The sequence below is a fragment of the Bufo bufo genome, chromosome 8 (assembly GCF_905171765.1).
Source record: "Bufo bufo chromosome 8, aBufBuf1.1, whole genome shotgun sequence".
Taxonomy (NCBI): domain Eukaryota; kingdom Metazoa; phylum Chordata; class Amphibia; order Anura; family Bufonidae; genus Bufo; species Bufo bufo.
This window is the reverse complement of record NC_053396.1, coordinates 31,237,036-31,255,120: the sequence shown is the minus strand read 5'-3', so window position 1 is coordinate 31,255,120 and position 18,085 is coordinate 31,237,036. Positions and strand designations below refer to the sequence as shown.

General features: G+C 44.7%; 1 protein-coding gene across 1 annotated transcript in view; it reads right to left on the bottom strand.

Annotated features, from left to right (window-relative positions):
• SCAI (suppressor of cancer cell invasion) overlaps positions 1-10,787 on the bottom strand; it is a 173,119-nt gene extending 162,332 nt beyond the window's left edge. Inside the window, exon 1 of the mRNA XM_040442135.1 lies at positions 10,680-10,787. The gene's annotated coding sequence lies outside the window, so the exon portion shown is untranslated. The remainder of the gene's footprint in view (positions 1-10,679) is intronic.
• Positions 10,788-18,085: the final 7,298 nt, after the last annotated feature.

Here is an 18,085-nt window from a genome sequence, read left to right as displayed (position 1 = left end):
GCAAAACACGGATCCGCAAAAAATATGGATGACTTCCATGTGACATCAGTATTGTATCCATTTTTTTGATGATCCATTTTAACAATGCCTATCCTTGTCCGCAAAACGGACATGGTCTATCTTTTTTGCAGAACGGCCATGCCGGCATACAGAATACATAGTCATGTCAGTTTCTTTTACGGACCCATTGAAGTGAATGGTTCCGCATACCGGCCACACAAAAAAATAAAAAACGGACACTGAAAAAAATGTGTCATGTGCATGAGCCCTAAGGGTGTTGGGGCCATAATGAGGAAGCAGAACGAAGTCCTCATGATGGAAAACGGGTTCAATAACTGTAATTACACATTTGCTTCAATACACCTCAATTTAACCCTTCCACGATCAGGTGGTTCTAGGTCCTGATGACCGCAGCAAAAATTAACATTTTTGAACACTGCATTGTAAAGGAGATTGCCATTTTTGTTTCTCAAAGGGGTATTCCAGCGTTTGGAGACTGATGACCTATCCCCCTTGGAAAGGTCATGACTATAAAATCGGTGAGTGGTCAATACCCGGTACCCCCATGTCCAGCGGCTTCCATCAGCCACAGGCAACAGACCTATACAGTGGATGGAGCCAGAAGCAGAAGTCTCCGTCCATTGCGTAGTGGCCGCGCTGGCGTTGCCCCAAAAGAGCTGTTCAGTGAGGGTGTAGGGTGCTAGACCCCACCAATGTGATACTGATGACCTATCCAGAGGATAGGCCATCAATATCAAAAAGTTGCAACATCCCAGTAACGCCCTTTCACCTGATGCAGTTACATGCAGCAATCATCACCTCTGTATGGGGATGAATGATCACTACTCTCATTCATCCCCATACAGAGGTGATGATTGCTGCATGTAACTGCATCAGGTGAAAGGCGTTACTGGGATGTTGCAACTTTTTGATATTGATGGGGCCACATGCTGCAGACAAATGAAGATGTTTACTGGTCAGTCGGGTGATCAGCGGCACACTGACAGGGGACAATTATTAGGAACGAGTGTTCAGTTGATCCTTGGCCCATGTTAAAGGGCATCTGTCAGCAGTTTTGTACCTATGACACTGGCTGACCCGTTACATGTAACACAGACATGGAAAAGGATCTAGGAATTTTAATAAACAGCAAACTAAGCTGCAAAAACCAGTGTCAGGCAGCTGCTGCCAAGGCCAATAAGATAATGGGTTGCATCAAAAGGGGCATAGATGCCCGTGATGATAACATAGTCCTCCCGCTTTACAAATCATTAGTCAGACCACACATGGAGTACTGTGTACAGTCGTGGCCAAAAGTTTTGAGAATTAGATAAATATTGGAAAAGTTGCTGCTTAAGTTTTTATAATAGCAATTTGCATATACTCCAGAATGTTATGAAGAGTGATCAGATGAATTGCATAGTCCTTCTTTGCCATGAAAATTAACTTAATCCCAAAAACACCTTTCCACTGCATTTCATTGCTGTCATTAAAGGACCTGCTGAGATCATTTCAGTAATCGTCTTGTTAACTCAGGTGAGAATGTTGACGAGCACAAGGCTGGAGATCATTATGTCAGGCTGATTGGGTTAAAACGGCAGACTTGACATGTTAAAAGGAGGGTGATGCTTGAAATCATTGTTCTTCCATTGTTAACCATGGTGACCTGCAAAGAAACGCATGCAGCCATCATTGCGTTGCAAAAAAATGGCTTCACAGGCAAGGATATTGTGGCTACTAAGATTGCACCTCAATCAACAATTTATAGGATCATCAAGAACTTCAAGGAAAGAGGTTCAATTCTTGTTAAGAAGGCTTCAGGGCATCCAAGAAAGTCCAGCAAGCGCCAGGATCGTCTCCTAAAGAGGATTCAGCTGCGGGATCGGAGTGCCACCAGTGCAGAGCTTGCTCAGGAATGGCAGCAGGCAGGTGAGAGCGCATCTGCACGCACAGTGAGGCGAAGACTTTTGGAAGATGGCCTGGTGTCAAGAAGGGCAGCAAAGAAGCCACTTCTCTCCAAAAAAAACATCAGGGACAGATTGATCTTCTGCAGAAAGTATGGTGAATGGACTGCTGAGGACTGGGGCAAAGTCATATTCTCTGATGAAGCCTCTTTGCGATTGTTTGGGGCATCTGGAAAAAGGCTTGTCCGGAGAAGAAAAGGTGAGCGCTACCATCAGTCCTGTGTCATGCCAACAGTAAAGCATCCCGAGACCATTCATGTGTGGGGTTGCTTCTCATCCAAGGGAATGGGCTCACTCACAATTTTGCCCAAAAACACAGCCATGAATAAAGAATGGTACCAAAACACCCTCCAACAGCAACTTCTTCCAACAATCCAACAACAGTTTGGTGAAGAACAATGCATTTTCCAGCACGATGGAGCACCGTGCCATAAGGCAAAAGTGATAATGAAGTGGCTCGGGGACCAAAACGTTGACATTTTGGGTCCATGGCCTGGAAACTCCCCAGATCTTAATCCTATTGAGAACTTGTGTTCAATCCTCAAGAGGCGTGTGGACAAACAAAAACCCACTAATTCTGACAAACTCCACGAAGTGATTATGAAAGAATGGGTTGCTATCAGTCAGGAATTGGCCCAGAAGTTGATTGAGAGCATGCCCAGTCGACTTGCAGAGGTCCTGAAAAAGAAGGGCCAACACTGCAAATACTGACTCTTTGCATAAATGTCATGTAATTGTCGATAAAAGCCTTTGAAACGTATGAAGTGCGTGTAATTATATTTCACTACATCACAGAAACAACTGAAACAAAGATCTAAAAGCAGTTTAGAAGCAAACTTTGTGAAAACTAATATTTGTGTCATTCTCAAAACTTTTGGCCACGACTGTACAGTTCTGGGCTCCTGTGAACAAGGCAGACACAGCAGAGCTGGAGAGGGTTCAGAGGAGGGCAACTAAAGTAATAACTGGAATGGGGGGACTACAGTACCCTGAAAGATTATCAACATTAGGGTTATTCACTTTAGAAATAAGACGACTGAGGGGAGATCTAATTACTATGTATAAATATATCAGGGGTCAGTACAGAGATCTCTCCCATCATCTATTTATCCCCAGGACTGTGACTGTGACGAGGGGACATCCTCTGCGTCTGGAGGAAAGAAGGTTTGTACACAAACATAGAAGAGGATTCTTTACGGTAAGAGCAGTGAGACTATGGAACTCTCTGCCTGAGGAGGTGGTGATGGTGAGTACAATAACGGAATTCAAGAGGGGCCTGGACGTATTTCTGGAGTGTAATAATATTACAGGCTATAGCTACTAGAGAGGGGTCGTTGATCCAGGGAGTTATTCTGATTGCCTGATTAAAGTCAGGAAGGAATTTTTTATTCCCCTAAAGTGGGGAAAATTGGCTTCTACCTCACAGTTTATTTTTTGCCTTCCTCTGGATCAACTTGCAGGATGACAGGCCGAACTGGATGGACAAATGTCTTTTTTTCGGCCTTATATACTATGTATGCTACTATGTCATGTGAGCTTGGCAGCTGAAGGCATCCGTGTTGGTCCCATGTTCATATGTGCCCGCATTGCTGAGAAAAATTGTTATAATATATGCAAATGATCCTCCAGGAGCAACGGGGGCGTTGCTAGGGGTCATTGATCCAGGGAGTTATTTTAAATGCCTGATTGGAGTCAGGAAGGAATTTTTTTCCCCCTAATGCCCCTTTCACACGGGTGTCCCAGATTTGCTTTGGTGCATTGCGGGAAACCTGCGCGAGTAGGATTGCAATTGCAGTTAGTTTTGACTGCGATTGCATTCTGATGTTCAGTTTTTTTCCGCGCGAGTGCAATGCGTTTTGCACTCGCGTGAGAAAAAAAACTAATGTGGTACCTAGACCCGAACCCGAACTTCTTCACTGAAGTTCGGGTTTGGGTTAGGGTTAGGTGTTCTATTCATTTTATTATTTTCCCTTATAACAACATGGTTATAAAGGAAAAGAATAACATTCTTAATACAGAATTGCTTACTAAAATGTGGATTGAGGGGTTAAAAAATAAAAAAAAATTAACTCACCTCATCCAATTGATCGCGCAGCCGGCATAGTCTTCTTGCTTCTTCTTTCAGGACCCGCAATGACCTTTGATGACGTAATCGCGCTCACCACGTGGTGAGCAAGGTGGCGTCAGCGCAGGTCCTGCTGAATGAAGATAGAAGATTTCTATCTACATTCAGCAGGACCTGGGGGAAAATTGGCTCCTACTTCACAGAGGTTTTTTACCTTCCTCTGGATCAACTTGCAGGATGACAGGCCGAACTGGATGGACAGATGTCTTTTTTCAGCCTTATAAACTATGTATGTTACACCTACAGGCTCTGCTCTCTCTACAACTGCTGCATCCTCCACACTTTAATCAGCCCTGTCAACCAAAGTGAAAAAGGGGCGCAGAGAGAGTAGAGACTCTAGGTGTAACTGCAACGCCCATGTTGCTCCTAGAGGCTCATTTCCATACATTAAAACTTAATTTCTCTCAGAAATGCGGCCACATATGAACATGGGACCAACACAGATGCCTTCATCTGCCAAGTGCACATGTAACAGGTCAGCCAGTGTCATAGGGACAAAACTGCTGACAGACGCCTTTTAAAGGGCCCAATCTTTTTTCTTGCAGAGCACATAGGGCTTCCTAATTCTTCCAAATTGGCCTCAATATCTTATTTAACAGACAAAAGTGGAAGAAAAAATAAATAAAAATAATAATAATCTAATTTTCTCATTTATCTATATCCTTTTCAATTCAGCTCAATCTAAAACATTTACCAAAACACGCATGTCTAACGTATAATGCCAAATACAGTCTCTTAGGAGCGCTCCCTCCGGGCATTTTACAGAAACGTAAATGATATTTTACTCAGCTGTCACAGGACAGGGTTGGCCCGCGATGACAACCTGAACCAGAGGATGGCGCTGTTCCCGGGAGCAGGCAGCAAGGGGGTTAAAAACAAATTCATTTTGGTGAAATCTATAGGTACAGTACGCGGCGCAAAAGCATCTCATCCTCCGCCGTTCTCTCTCATATAGGATCCATTCGGAGAAAACAAATTTTGGTTGTCATAGCAATCACAGCACTGGGAACCGATGATGTCATCGGGACCAGTGGTTGTTAGCGAGAGCGGGATCTCAAAAATCAAAAGTAAGAATGGATTCAAATATACGTCAAATGGCAAACAAATGTGGGCGTCTGTTTACAGTGGGTGGTTCTGAAGTATTTAGTCAATGAATGGGAGCTACTGAAGATCTCCGCTTGCTGAAAACAGCAACACTGCAAGCAGAGGCTGCAAACTCCTAAAAAACCTAATAATTCTCACAGTGTGGGGAAGGAAAGAGACGTCTTACAGGACCAGTGGTGAAGAGGATACATGGACCTAACAGGGGTTGTCCAGAATTACAGCCCGTCTTGCCCCTTGTTAGAAATGTCTATTCTGTACTTTGAGCGGCCGTGGAACGGACATACGGAGGCGGACAGCACACAAAGTAATGTCTGCATTTTTTGCAACCCCATTGATATGAACAGGTCCGCATTTTGTATGGGGACCGAAAACACGTTCGTGCAAATTTCCCCTTACACTGGCTAATTATTGGGATTGAGTGTTGACGCTAACATACGTTCCCCTTGTTTTCCAAGTCAGTGTTTAATATTAGCCATCAATATCTGATTGTGGGGGTCTGACTTCAGGCACCCCTGAAGATCAGCTGCATGAAGAGGCCACAGCCCCTCTTTCTAGGCCAGGGACGTTATGTGGACTATGTGCAGCTCAGTCCCATTCAAATGAGCGGGCCTGAGCTGCAATACCTAGCACAGCCACTACACAACAGACGGCGCTGTGCTTGCTATGCTGTGAGGAAGACGCAGCACTCCCCTCTTCAAACAGCCGATCAGTGTCGGACCCTCGCAGATCAGATATTGGTGACCTATCCAGAGGATAGCCAAATCAATATTAAAAACCCAGAAACCCCCTTAAGTTTTTTGCAGCCCTTGGGGTCGGTACAATCAGAAAGTATTATGTGCACTCACTAGATAGTACTAAGGATTAAAGGGTAAACGCGCTAGGCAAAAAGATGGCGCTGACATTTTACCTGGGACCGTCCGGACTGCATCGACAGCGTCAGGACTTTATTTCGAGCATGAAGAACATGCTGACAATCTGTACAGAACGGAAGAACCTCCTCACCACTCTTTTCCCCCGCGCCAGCACTTTTACACACACACACACACACACACACACCCTATAGGGCTCGATCCACCCAGGGGTGTAAAGGCATGTCCACATCTGCCAGATAATCATACGGCGGATCAGTAGTAAGACGCAATGCTACATTATCTCCCGTCATCCCCCTCTCCTGCTTCTCCCTCCTGTTCAATTCACCATTAATTCAAACCATTCATGAACCAGCAAGATCAGGATGAACCATCACAGCTGCTGCTTCAGTGTCTGCCCCCGACAGGTGCCTTTATGATTCATATACCGGTAGCAAATGTTATAGCATTTTACAATTGCCATAGATTTCACATAGGAAAAAAATAAAATAAAGGGCCTTGGTCACAAGAGCTTACAATCTACAGGGAAACAGAGACAACACAAAAAGTTGAAATTGCTTGCACTGTACAATGGTCTAGCCAACTCTGCTACAGAATACTGTATGAATGAGTCCGCATCTGTGCAGACCTATTCATTTCAAAGATGCGGACAGTACACCGTATGCTGACCGCATCCGTAGTTCCGTTCTGCGGCCCCACAGAAAAGATAGAGCATGTCCTATTCTGGTCTGCAATCACAGACAATAGGCATTTCTATCATAGCGCCGGCCATGTGCAGAACACACATGGCTGTTATCCATGCATTGCGGATCCGCAAAACCCTACGGCCGTCTGAATGAGCCCTAAGGTCGCACATATATCTGCAGTACAGGAAGGGAATGGAGCGTGGGGGACACTAGGGAATCCAGGGAACAGATCCTGAAGGAAAATGCAGAAAAGACGAAAAAGAAATGTGAAAAAGCTGCCTAAAAAGACGTGTTTTTAGGGAACACTAAGGCCCCTTTCACACGGGCAAGTATTCCGCGCGGATGCGATGCGTGAGGTGAACGCATTGCATCCGCACTGAATACCGACCCATTCATTTCTATGGGGCTGTTCACATGAGCGGTGATTTTCACGCATCACTTGTGCGTTGCGTGAAAATCGCAGCATGCTCTATATTCTGCGTTTTTCACGCAACGCAGGCCCCAAAGAAGTGAATGGGGCTGCGTGAAAAATCGCAAGCAAGTGCGGATGCGGTGCGATTTTCACGCACGGTTGCTAGGAGACGATCGGGATGGAGACCCGATCATTATTATTTTCCCTTATAACATGGTTATAAGGAAAAATAATAGCATTCTGAATACAGAATGCATAGTAAAACAGCGCTGGAGGGGTTAAAAAAAATAATTTAACTCACCTTAGTGCACTTGATCGCGATGCCGGCATCTCCTTCTGTCTCCTTTACTGAACAGGACCTGTGGTGAGCATTCATTATAGGTCAAGGACGTCACATGATCTTTTACCATGGTGATGGATCATGTGATGACCGGAGTGACATCATCAAAAGGTCCTTTACCCAGGTCCTGAAAAAAGAATACAGAAGGAGATGCCGGGCTGCGCTATCAAGTGGACTAAGGCGAGTTAAAAAAAAAATTTTAACCCCTCCAGCGCTATTTTACTTTGCATTCTGTATTCAGAATGCTATTATTTTCTTTATAACCATGTTATAAGGGGATATAATACAATACACAGAACACCGATCCCAAGCCCGAACTTCTGTGAAGAAGTTCGGGTACCAAACATGCGTGATTTTCTCACGCGAGTGCAAAACGCATTACAATGCGCTCCAGCTCTGTGACGTCAGCCAGCAAGGAGGAGATTCGGAGGATGCGGGGCGGTGCTGGGCTCCTTTCCGCTGGACTCATCTCCGGACACAGGACACATATCAGGTTCATTTGCATATGGATCAAAACGATATCTACTGAAAAAAAGATATCTACTGAGGTATATAGAGCCAGCGAGGCTCTTTAGGCCTCCATCACATTAACGTGAATCCACTGAGCCTGACAGCTCAAGCTATATGATAAAAATTCTGCTGCCTCTACCTCCCGCAGGAGGAACTCGCAGCAGACAAGTTTACACAGCTCCCACTGAGCTCAATATTCAATGAATGAGTTTGTATGCAGGGAGCTCCCCCTAGTGGCAGCTGCAAAAAACAACTTTTATATTCTATTCTAAAAAAAAGCAACAGCAAATGCTCTAACATTAGAAAATATGCACCTGCATTGGTTCGGAGGGGACAGAAGAGAGGCGTAATAGTTATAGTGGTTGCTGCTCCTATAAAGAAGAAATGTATCAAGAATGACGTTTCACACATAATATATCTGGGGTTTCTTCTAGAAGTCCAATATGGCAGGAAAAACAGATCTATATCAGCCATAAGATTTCGTTATAATTTAAGGCACTTTCTGTTGTAAATAAAAAGGAAATCTTTCGGGCCACAGAGGCCACGCTCCCTTCAGCTAAGCCCTGCCCTCATTTTTCATAAGTAGAGAGCTCAATGAAACAATAAAATAGTCAGTCGCTTTCAAGCAAAATGTCACTTGTACAAAAATTGCCAATTTTTGTACATCAGAAAACAGCGGTCCATGAATTCACCTGTCCCCCATTATGTGAAAATAATAGCCAAAGAATTTTGGGCCTAATTACAGAAAACAATATCATCAACCTACACCAAGGATACACCCATTACCCACTGCACCACTCTAGACCACCAGGGATGCATTCATTAACCACTGCACCACTCTAGACCACCAGGGATACATTCATTAACCACTGCACCACTCTAGACCACCAGGGATACACCCATTAACCACTGCACCACTCTAGACCACCAGGGATACACCCATTAACCACTGCACCACTCTAGACCACCAGGGATACACCCATTAACCACTGCACCACTCTAGACCACCAGGGATACACCCATTAACCACTGCACCACTCTAGACCACCAGGGATGCATTCATTAACCACTGCACCACTCTAGACCACCAGGGATGCACATTTTACCACCTTAGACAACCTCATATACAATCATGATCTCCTTACCTAACCTATGGCCTCTTTCACACGTCAGTGAATTGTGGACAACACAAGCATCCATTGACTTTAATGTGTGCATTTACACTTCAGTGGTTTTCCACACACCGTGGGTCTGTGGTGACACTATGGAAGCATGTCCTATTTTCCTTCATGCACATTATAGTCTATGGGTCTGTGAAAACCAGGGAAACAACACCATCCGTGTTTGGTCCATGGTTTTCACCGATCGTTGCTCGGAGATGCTCTAGAAATAAATCTTCAGCCCAGCAGCGTCCGTGGAATACGGACAACACGTGGACTAGACGCTGATCCTTCATGTTTGACCCCCTGACCATCTTGTCATGGATGTCATCACGGGCCTGGGGAAGATGCCTCCACGGTCAGTGGGGTCGGAAGGTGATCGGACAACCAATGACCTAGATACAGAATTGGGAAGCACTCGGGAAGGTGGGACTGTGGCTTACAATTATGAAATGGCAACCTAAACCCTGTAACACAAGGCCTGTGGGTGCCCCGAAAAATGCCTCCCAAAACAGCTGTCATGACAACGCTGGTGGGACTGCCGCAGGTACCAGCGACTGCTCCAGCAGGGAATACATAAGCATGTAGGTACCTATGGACACCTGCCACAAATGGAGAATGAAAGAAGTGGGGCAAAAATCCATTGGAATTAAAGAAGCACATAGCTGGTACTAATATGGGGGCACTGTGGCCACTGCGAGTACCAAGGCTTCATTATGGGCGCACACGGATGTGTGTATCATCTTGAACACCTAAACCCCAGGTCATGCCCTTTGACCTCTCCAACCTTATTTTCCCTTTACAAGCCCTCATGCACACCGCCGTATGTATTTCACAGTCGGCAAATTGCTCAATATGGATACCGTCCGTGTCGCATCTGTATTTGGCGTCCAAGTATAAGGCAAGGTTGGCGATCATCCATAGGACTATCCTTCCGAACACAGAATATGGAGGAGCGGACCGCCTCCGTATTTTGCGGATCCAGAGACGGTTGTGTGCATGAGACCTAAACGCACGATGCGATTGGAGCAACACATTTCGGAGCGATCCGAGGCACTTCCATGAAATGCGTCAGCTCATGGCGGCAGAATAGATCATCCATTTACATTTCAAAAGCGAATAACGTAGGATCGATACCAATAATCGCTTAAAAATATAAATAAATAAATGGGCAAATCACACAACATCTCGCCGACATCCCATCCGGTACAATCCGGTGCCGTATTCCCAGTTCTTCCGGCATAGACAATAGCAGCTTGTACACACTGGGCTTCGCGTTAGTATGTGGCGGTCGTGAACCTGGAGGGTGACAGGTGACATTGGGACCCTGTACAGGGCTGAGCACAGAGGCACCAAGGTGCAACATATACACACATAGAGATACACAATTCATATACATTGTATCCATAGGGTCTAATACATACAAATACACCGGCCATTAGAATGATAGCGAGGGGATATAGTGAACCTCCGCCATTATCAGGCAGAGCAGACAGAATAGGTTCCTACCCGTTCTCCAAGCTACGTCCCGGCCTCCTGTCCCGTCGGCCCCGCTCCTGACCGCAGCTCCTCTCCACCACCACCGCCAGCTGCTGCTGCCACAGCCGTGTTATGCTGCTCTCTGCAACCAAACCCGACCATCGTCAGGCCCGCCCCCCGGCGACACCCGATTGGTCAACGCTTGTCAGTTCAGGGAGGCAGCTGTCGCTGATTGGCAGAGACGCCTGTCCGTCGGGGTTGACTGGCCACCTCTTTTGTTCGATTGACGGGATGTGAAAGTGGGATGAGCGGCCTCTTGCGGTAGGTCGAAGAAGGTGCAGGTGGAGCGGAGACCGTTATCAGGTCTACTGCTTGGAAGAGCGGGAAAATAAAGCTGTAGTGCACAGCAGGGAGCCTGACCTCAGTGTCTGGGGAGACGGGACGTATTTACATAGGAAATGGAGTCAAAATGTCGGGTGTGGGGGGATATGGCGTTGATTGTTGGAATAAAAAGGGTAACCCTTTGACATGGCTGAGGCTACTGGCGTTTTGGCTTTCCGTTTGTGAGATCCGTTCAGGGCTCTAACAAGCGGCATTCTAATGCATTCTGAATGGAAAAGGATCCGCTCAGAATGCATCAGTTTGCCTCCGTTCCGTCTCCATTCCGCTTTGGAGACGGACACCAAAACGTTGCTTGCAGCGTTTTAGTGTCCGTCTGACGATGCGGAGCCAAACGGATCCGTCCTGACACACAATGTAAGTCAATGTTAACGATAAGTCAATGTTAACGATAATACAAATGGATTTGTTCTGAACTGATGCAGACGGTTGTATTATCTGAACGGATCCGTCTGTGCAGATCCATGACGGATCCGCACCAAACGCGAGTGTGAAATTAGCCTGAGAGATTGCTCCAGCTTCAAATCTGAAGCAGCATGCTGAGCCACGGGGGACCAGCGAATCCCAGAGAGGTCAACCAAGAAACAGAACCAAGCCCATTACATGAGTACAGGACCAAAACCAAGCTCCTAACAAATACAGGACCAGAACCAAGCCCATTATATAAATACAGCGCCAGAACCAAGCTCATTATATAAATACAGCGCCAGAACCAACCTCATTATATAAATACAGCGCCAGAACCAAGCTCATTATATAAATACAGCGCCAGAACCAACCTCATTGCATTAATACAGCGCCAGAACCAAGCATATGACTAGGGATGAGCGAATCGACTTCGGATGAAACATCCGATGTCGATTCGCATAAAACTTCGTTTTGATACTGTACGGAGCAGGAGCTCCGTACAGTATTAGAATGTATTGGCTCAGATGAGCCAAAGTTATTGCTTCGTGAAGTCTCGCGAGACTTTGCGCAATAACTTCAGAAATTGATTTGTACTGTAAAAAAACATTTCCCGAACTCGGGTTCGGTTCCAAGTGGTTCGCGCAGCCGACATCGTCTTCTTTCTTCTTCTTTCAGGACCTGCAAAAGGACCTTTGATGACATAATCACACTCACCATGTGGCCAACACCAATAATATAGACACAAACTAGTACGTGCACCTCAAACAGCCAACATATACAGGCCTAATACAAAAATCGGTACTATACAACAAACGGAAAAAGATAAATGTGTCACGTTAGAACATTGACATCCTAAAAGTACATCTGAACAATTGACAATGGAATGCGTGAGGGAATCCCACATGAAACAAAAAGCGTCAAGCCCGGAATAGATGCCGCGCCTCAGGGTTATTAGTGAAGCTCCACCAAGATCCCCAGTGTCTGGTATACCTGGACATCGCTTCGTGGGTAAGGGCACTCATCTCCTCCAACCTACCTACTTGGCTCAATTTGTTTAGCCAATGAGATATGGGAAGAGCTTTCTCCTGTTTCCAATATAAAGGGACCATACTCTGCAGATAACACCATATGTCTCCATAGGGTAATGTTCAATCTAGTTAGAGAGTCAGGGGAAACATTTAAAAATAACAAGAGCGGGGTGATCTTTGGAGATCCAACTCAAACTTGTATAATTTTGTCCACCTCAGCCCAGAATGGGACTATCAATGGACACTTCCACCATATGTTCATATACAGTCAGGTCCATATATATTGGGACATCGACACAATTCTAACATTTTTGGCTCTATACACCACCACAATGGATTTGAAATGAAACAAACAAGATGTGCTTTAACTGCAGACTGTCAGCTTTAATTTGAGGGTATTTACATCCAAATCAGGTGAACGGTGTAGGAATTACAGCAGTTTGCATATGTGCCTCCCACTTGTTAGGGGACCAAAAGTAATGGGACAACTGGCTTATCAGCTGTTCCATGGCCAGGTGTGTGTTATTTCCTGATTATCCCAATTACAATGATCAGATAATTGGAATCTGTTGCTGTCAACTCTTAAGATGAGATCCAAAGAGCTGTCACTATCAGTGAAGCAAGCCAACGTTAGGCTGAAAAAACACAACAAACCCATCAAAGAAATAGCAAAAACATTAGGCGTGGCCAAAAAAACTGTTTGGAACATTCTTAAAAAGAAGGAATGCAACGGTGAGCTTAGCAACACCAAAAGACCCGGAAGACCACAGAAAACAACAGTGGTGGATGACCGAAGAATTCTTTCCCTGGCGAAGAAAACACCCTTCACAACAGTTGGCCAGATCAAGAACACTCTCCAGGAGGTAGGTGTATGTGTGTCAAAGTCAAAAATCAAGAGAAGACTTCACCAGAGTGAATACAGAGGGTTCACCATAAGATGTAAACCATTGGTGAGCCTCAAAAACAGGAAGGCCAGATTAGAGTTTGCCAAACGACATCTAAAAAAGCCTTCACTGTTCTGGAACAACATCCTATGGACAGATGAGACCAAGATCAACTTGTACCAGAGTGATGGGAAGAGAAGAGTATGGAGAAGGAAAGAAACTGCTCATGATCCTAAGCATACCACCTCATCAGTGAAGGCTGCTCTGCCTTCTTTTCACTTTATTCCTCCCCAGTCTCTGCCTTTGCCCGCCCTACACCTGGGCACCTACACACTGAACGCCGCCCCTGGGCACTTGCGAGTGCTCATTTGCATATGAATTAAACTTTGTTTTTCCTGCTTGTGCAAGTCTAAAGAAAAGAACAAAAGGTACCGTTACAATCCTGTATAGGTGTGCTACAGCGCCATGTAAGCACTGTATATGGCCATATGGAGGTGACAGACTCCCTTTAAGCCCTAACATATCTCCCATACTTAGTAATGTTGAAGGATGAGCCCACAGCTTGTGTGTACTATGAGTGGATGTCCAGACCACCAACGGAGCCTTAGTTAGCAGGGGAATATTAGGAGGAAGTAGAGTGCCCATTCCCACTCCCGTTAATGCCCGAGTGAGTGAGAAGCCCACAATCTTCTCCTCAATCTGAACAGATGGCTTAGAAGAATGGCTCCAAAACCAGTCTCGCACCCTGGTAAGTTGAATCGCTCTATACAAATTTTCCATGTCAGGAAACCGTATACCCCCATACCACTTAGGCTTAGCCATAGTGGAGTGTGCGACCCTACACATCCCATTCGCCCACGTGTATTTAAGAAAAAGACTCCTAAGTTGGGAAAAGAACGCTCTGGGCAAAAATATAGGTAATGTTTGGAATAGGTACAACACTTTCTGCATAATCATCATCTTTAGTAGGTTTACCCTACCCATCCATGAAAGGTATGAGATTTTCCAAGAGTGTATTGTATCCCGTATGTGGCTGAGCAGTGTAATGTAGTTCAAAGCATACCAACTATCCGGGTTCGGGGAAATTTGTAAGCCTAAATATTTTATATAAGTCAGCGGCCGCTCTGGCTCTGGTTATCATTGCCCTAGAACAGGAAATATTCAATGCTGTCGATTTAGATGGGTTTATTTTAAAATTCGATATCGAATGAAACTCCCCAAATAACTGCGAAAGAATAGGGAATGAGGTGTCCAGATTGGAAGTTATGACCAACAATTCATCCGCATACGCAGCCGTTTTGTGACAATGGCCCCCAACCGTGACACCCTTAATTTCTGAACATTGCCCAAGGCCTCTTTTACACGACCGTGACGGATCAGTGAAACTTGCACTATTTTGCAAGCAAGTTCAGTCAGTTTTGTCTGTGATTGTGTTCAGTTGTTCAGTTTTTTTCCAAGTGGGTGCAATGCGTTTTGGTGCGTTTTTCAAGTGCGTGATAAAAAAAACTGAAGGTTTACAAACAACATCTAGCAACCATCAGTGAAAAATGCATTGCCTCCGCACTTGCTTCCGGATGCAATGCGTTTTTGACTGAAGCCCAATTCACTTCTATGGGGCCAGGGCTGCATGAAAAACGCAGAATATAGAACATGCTTCGTTTTTCACACAACGCAGAACTGATGCGTGAAAAAAAACTCTCATGTACACAGACCCATTGAAATGAACGGGTTAGGATTCAGTGCGGGTGCTATGTGTTCACATCATGCATTGCACCTGCGTGGAAAACTCACTCGTGTGAAAGAGGCCTAATACTTTGAATAAGTGTCTCCATGGTAAGGACAAATAAGAGCAGAGAAAGTGGACAACCCTGTTGCGTCCCATTAGTAATCCTAAAATGAGAGGACAAGGTTCTGTTAATCCTGATTGCGGCAGACGGGTCGGCATAAAGGGAAAATAATGCAGTTATGAAGGGGGCAGGAAAATGAAATGCTTCTAATATTTTCCTCATATGTACCCAATCTATTCTTTCAAAGGCTTTTTCTGCATCGGTGGACAACAAAGCCAAAGGGACACGTTTAGTTTTTGGATACTGAATCAGCTGCAGAACCCGCAAAGTATTATCCTTCCCCTCCCTCCTCTTCACAAAGCCAACCTGTTCCCAATTAACCAAGGAAGGAAGTAGATGTTGTATCCTATTGGCCATCATTTTGGCATACAGCTTGATGTCAACATTTAGCAAAGAAATAGGTCTATAACTGCTACGCAACTTGGCATCCTTTCCTTCCTTGGGTAAAACCGTAATGTGGGCTGCTAATGAGTGTGGGGGAAAGGCACCATCTCTGGCTGCTGAATGGAAAGCCCGCAGCAGATGAGGAGAGAGCACGTCCGAGAACGTTTTATAATAAGTTATTGAGAAACCATCAGGGCCCGGGCTTTTACCCGAGGGAGTGCCTTTCAAGGCCATATAAGTTCCTGTAAGGTGAAGGGAGTCACAAGCTGATCACTCTGAGAGACAGACAGTGACAATAAGCGTAGGGAGTTCAAAAGAGTGTCCATCGGGTCCTGTCTTATCTCCTTTTCCTCAGATGACTCCCCAGCTCTCAAATTATAAAGAGCGGCGTAAAACTGTTCAAATTGAGTAGCTATACTCTGTGTTTCAGTAGTCGGCCCTCCTGACTGCGTACGGATTTCTCTAATGAATGTTTGGTCCTGTCTGCGCTTCGCCATTAGGGCCAATAACTTGGACCCCCTGTTACCATGTAGGTAAACCCTGTGTTTGGCATACATGTAAGCCTTGGAGGCCCTAAAGTTCAGCACATGGTTTAACTTCTCCCTCAGAGTCGTGAGTTCGGCTAAGTCCCTCAAAGCTAGTGAATATTTGTGTCTCTGCTCTAATTTGGTGATGGAGGATGTAAGGCAATTTAGACTCTTTACCTACGGTGTCCCTGACACCAGACCTCGGTGATCAGCTTGGATTAAGCCTTTTCTGGTACCAGGAGAATGAATCAGATTGAACACTAAAACACGTGTCTTGTTCCAATCCACTCTGGTTTATTCCTTGCTGGCAAACATTTAATATAGGGGAGGGTTGACCCTCCTTTACATCCAATCATATGTTAGCATTTGTCTTGACCTATAGTATGAATACACATGAGCTCTGCATTAACATAATAGACGAATCATAGTAACAACAGTTAACCAATAAGGTATAAGCACATGGGCTAGTATACTTTGAGTGAGAAAGACCTTGTGAGGTAAGACTGTTTAAACAAAGGCATGTATGGGCCTCTTCTAAAATACACATGAAGTTTCTCAAATTCCACAAAAGGGGGAACTTGAAACAGTGCACTGGCCAGATGTAATCGTAATACACGTTGCTGAGACAGACAAAATGGAGTTACTTATACCCCATCAATCCCCTCTTTAGAACCTTATATATATACCTTATACTATATGGTTCTTTCTCTGCTCTTCCTTTGTTTGCTTGTAAGCCTTTAGATATTCATATATCTTTCAGGAGTATAATCCTCAGGCTTTGTTGAGGTTGTGTTTGCCTCTTCTACCTCTACCGGAGTATAGAGGAATGTTGAGTGTACCCCTCTTTCGGCCACATTTTTTACATATGGCAAGAAGGGAGAGCACACACTGCAGACAACAGCAGAGACCCACTATTGCAGCGACCACGGCGAGTGCCACTCCTAAAACATACCTTATTTGACCAAAGTCAGGTATCCAGCCAAAAAGCCAGTCCCACCATCCTTTGTCAACATCCTGTTTTATATGTTTTCTCATCTCCTCTAATTGGCCTACTTTATCTTTTATTCCACGGGAGTGATCTAATAAATTGAAACAACACATCCCTGCGAACGCTGAGCATCCTACACCATGTTGGAGCAATAAATAGTCAATAGTTGCCCTATTCTGCAAGAATAGGCCTTTTTATATGATTGTATATCCAGCAGCATATCTTGCAGAATTGCACTAGTGACATTTATTTGTTTTACCATAAAACAGGCAAGCTTTGATATTGTCCTGTGGTTATATATGGCCAACCCTGGTACCCCTATCAAAGACATCCCTAAACTCATATATTCTGCTCTAGAGAGGAGATTCACATTATAATCACAATTTTCTGGTAACTGTAGGGAAGTGTCTCTCGTGTGTCGTGTCTGCATTGCTGGGAATAGTGGTATCATTGTTAATGTTAACCTAGCTATTGTACAGGGTCCCTCTGTGATATTGGCCGGTATATATGTGTAACTAGTATTCCCACAGGCCAATACCCATCCTGTTGGTAGAGGTACATGTTTGTCTAGGGATGGTACTGTTTTTGTAATATTACATTGCATATTCTTTCCTGATACTATCTTTTTACAACTACCTAAATCTCTATCACAAATATTTGGCTTAATCTTATTCTGCATTTTTGCTTGTATGCAGGGAGGCAATAGTGTCTCATCACAGGTGAAGTTATAACATATTCCTGCTGCTGTAACAAGACCTGTAATTATTTCTATCATATTACTTTGCAGAGTCTCATATGTAGGACAGTCATAACAAGCATGATAAGGATTTACATATCCATATTTAACATCATGATCCTCCAAATCTGTGTCATTCCATTGGGAACATAGGAGCCCCGTCCATACATCTACTGGGGTGGGGACTGCTACCAGACATGTCTCCAAAATGTTAGATGCAGATAAAGTGGTTCAG